This window comes from Panthera onca, chromosome E1 (genome assembly GCF_046562875.1).
Source record: "Panthera onca isolate mPanOnc1 chromosome E1, mPanOnc1 haplotype 2, whole genome shotgun sequence".
Taxonomy (NCBI): domain Eukaryota; kingdom Metazoa; phylum Chordata; class Mammalia; order Carnivora; family Felidae; genus Panthera; species Panthera onca.
Window position 1 is genome coordinate 9426745 of NC_138352.1, and position 3633 is coordinate 9430377.

Genomic DNA, 3633 nt, shown 5'->3' on the forward strand with positions numbered 1-3633 from the left:
CACCGACTGAGCCAGTCAGGCACCCCAAAGCACACTTTTGTGTATCCACGTTCACAACACCATTATTCAGAGTAGTAAAAAACGGAACCAATCCTAGTGTCCATCTGTGGATATAAACAAAATGCAATGTATACATGCAGTGGAATATTATTCAGTCTTTAAAAAGGAAGAAAATTCTTTAAAAAAATTTTTTTAATGTTTATTTATTTTTGAGACAGAGAGAGACAGAGCATGAACAGGGGAGGGTCAGAGAGAGGGAGACACAGAATCTGAAACAGGCTCCAGGCTCTGAGCTGTCAGCACAGAGCCCGACGCGGGGCTTGAACTCACGGACCGCGAGATCATGACCTGAGCCGAAGTCGGACGCTCAACCGACTGAGCCACCCAGGCGCCCCTAAAAAAATTTTTTTTAATGTTTATTTATTTATTTTATTTATTTTTTTTTTTAATTTTTTTTTTTTTAACGTTTATTTATTTTTGAGACAGAGAGAGACAGAGCATGAATAGGGGAGGGGCAGAGAGAGAGGGAGACACAGAATCCGAAACAGGCTCCAGGCTCTGAGCTGTCAGCACAGAGCCCGACGCGGGGCTCGAACTCATGGACTGTGAGATCATGACCTGAGCCGAAGTCAGACGCTTAACCGCCTGAGCCACCCAGGCGCCCCAATGTTTATTTATTTTTGAGAGAGAGACAGAGTGTGAGCGAGGGAGGAGCAGAGAGAGAGAGAGAGGGAGACATAGAATCCGAAGCAGGCTCCAGGCTCTGAGCTGTCAGCACAGAGCCCGACGCGGGGCTCGAACTCCCGAACCTGAGATCATGACCTGAGTTGAAGTCGGATGCTTACCGACTGAGCCGCCCAGGCACCCCGAAAATTCTTTTTTTTTTTTTAAGTTTATGTATTTATTTTGAGAGAGAGCACGAGTGAGGGAGAGGCAGAGAGAGAGAAAGAGAGAATTCCAAGCAGGCTGTGCACTGTCAGCCCGATGCGGGGTTCGATCTCAAACCAAGATCATGACCTGAGCCAAAGTCAGATGCCTAACTGACTGAGCCACCCAAGCACCCCAAAAGGAAGAGAATTCTGACACCGGCTACAACCTGGCTGAACCTTGAAGACATTATGCTGAATGAAATAAGCCAATCACAAAAAGACAACGTGTGATTCCACTTCTATGAGGTGCTGAGAGTAGTCACAATCATAGGGACGGAAGGTAGGACTGTTGAGTGGCAGGAGGTGGGGGAGGGGGAAATGGGGAGTTAGGGTTTCATGGCTACAGAGTTGCAGTTATACAAGATGAAAAAGTTCTGGAGATGGTCGGTGGCCCAGCGTTGTAAGTGCACTTAATGCTGCTGAACTGCACTCTTAAATATGGTTAAGGTGATACATTTTGTGTTCTGCGTATTTTACCATGATAGAAAAAAATCGGAAAAAGAACAGGTGGGGGTAGACGGCAGTGCAATGGATCGCGGACCGGCCTGGAGGAAGGAGACACGGGGCGGGGGGGGGGGTGCCTTCAGCCAAGGATTCCAGTAGTCCCTTGCCCTGTGATTGGGCAGAGATCAGAGAGAATTGAAAATTGTTTTTAACGGGATCCCTGTGCAAACTCCTAATGATACGACCTCATGCTGGCTTTCCCGGCCGGCGCGGCTGAGACAGACCTGCCAAGGGGTGACGGCTGTTCTGCCAGAGAACAGAGGTGCCCAAGGCTGTTGGAAGCACTGGAGGCCTTCTGGGTGCAGGGAAGGATGGGGGGAGGGAACCTGTAATAAATCACTGCGATCCCAAGAGAAAGGTGGCTGCAGGCACGCTGCTCCCACTTCCCCACCCAGGGAATAATGTGCGCACAGAGGGTCTCCTCTTTCCAGGGCTGGGGGTGGGGGGGGGAGGGGGAGGAGGATGCCTATGTTTCCAGCCCCAACCAGCCAGTGCTCCATTGTGGAGCCGATCTGTTTCTTCTGGACGCTTTGTCTGGGTCTCATTTGCCTCCGAGCACACAAAGCCAGTTCGGTGGGGCTTTCAGACGCTCCTGCACCCAGCCGCCAACAACACCCTCAGAGCGCCCACCCCGAGGAAACCCTTTGCTTAGAGACGCTGGTGGGAGCAAGGGCCGGGGGGAGGGGAGGGGGGGTTGGTGGCAGCCGTCACTGTGGGGCTTGTTAGTATGTTTGGGCAAAGTGCCATCGTGCTGGGAATTCTGTTGCACCTGCCCAGTTAAAGGCAGGTGACTAGTGGCGAAGACACACTATGGAGAAGTTGGGGAGCCAGAGTCGGGGACATTTGCTTTCTTCCTGTAATCTGACAGCTCCAAAAACCCACGGGGAGCTGTCCAGATGCCTCAGCCTTCCTCTCAGGACACCCCACAAACTGGCCCCAGCTGGCCCTTGCAAATTCCTTTCTGATTTTCTCCCCTACAGGGACTGTCAACTCCTGCCACGATGATGCGGCAACCTCCCCCAAGTGTCTTTCTTCCATCACAAATGCCCCTCCCTTGCATACACCATGCCCTCCCCCCAATCTGGAATGCTCTGCCCACGCCTTCCCCTGCGACTTATCACCGTTTGTCAAGACCAGTTCCAACCCCAAATCCCACTTTGGGGGCTGACACATCCCCTGTCTACCCCTGTCCAGATCTCCAGCACCCATCCCTAAACTTGGTTAGCCTGATTCCCGGAGATGGGAAGTCCAGAGCTGACCTGTGTTGGGGGGCTGACTGCCATCAGCACAGCCATGGGCACCCTGCTGTGCTGTCTCAGTTGTGTCTCCTAATTCTGTCACTGTCCGCCCCACGTTGAGTCTCGGGGCGCCTGGGTGGCTCAGTTGGTTGAGCGTCCAACTTCAGCTCAGGTCACAATCTCACAGTTCTTGAGTTTGACCCCCACACGGGCTGTCTGCTGTTACCTCCCCTGTCCCCCCCCCTCCCCCGCTCGTGCACCCTCTCTCTCTCTCTTTCAAAAATAAACAAACATAAAAAAATTTTTTTTTAAAGAAGGTTGAGTCTTAGAAAGTAACTCTCCCAAGGTCATACGATCAGTAAATGGCCCAGCTGGGATTCAAACCCACGTGAGCTAGCCCCCCCCACCCACCCATACCCCGCTCCCTGTTTACATTATCTTGCTTCATTGCCTTAACCCCAGGAGAAACTTCATCGTATTCATTCATGCATTCCGTGAACACTTACTGCCTGTTTACAACCAGCAGCTAAGCTGTGGAAACACCCCGCCCCACTTTCCGGGGTTTGGTTATTGCACGAGGTGCCCGGGATAGGGTAGCACAGGGGCGACTGGGGGGTTTTAATTCCCAGTGAGTGGTTGAGGGACCCGACGGAAGGGACAGGAGGACCACCTGCCAGGCGACAGGGAAATAAGTAGCAGAGCCCGGCATCACCATCCAGGGCGCATGACTTCCGAGGCGCTGTCTACAATAGTTTGCATCGTCTCGGGATCTTGCCCGGTGCGTTTTTTGTAGACTTGGGTAAGCACCTTCGCAGAGATGACACAAATGTCTACTCTTGCCAGTGTTTGATTGGCTTGGTTAATTTTTCTCCCGACTCTGGAGACTTCCACAAGAGGGAGTGCTTCCGACGCAGCGGGATGGGCAGTCACGTGCTCTGGGGAGCCCTCCGCCCCCACGTCCA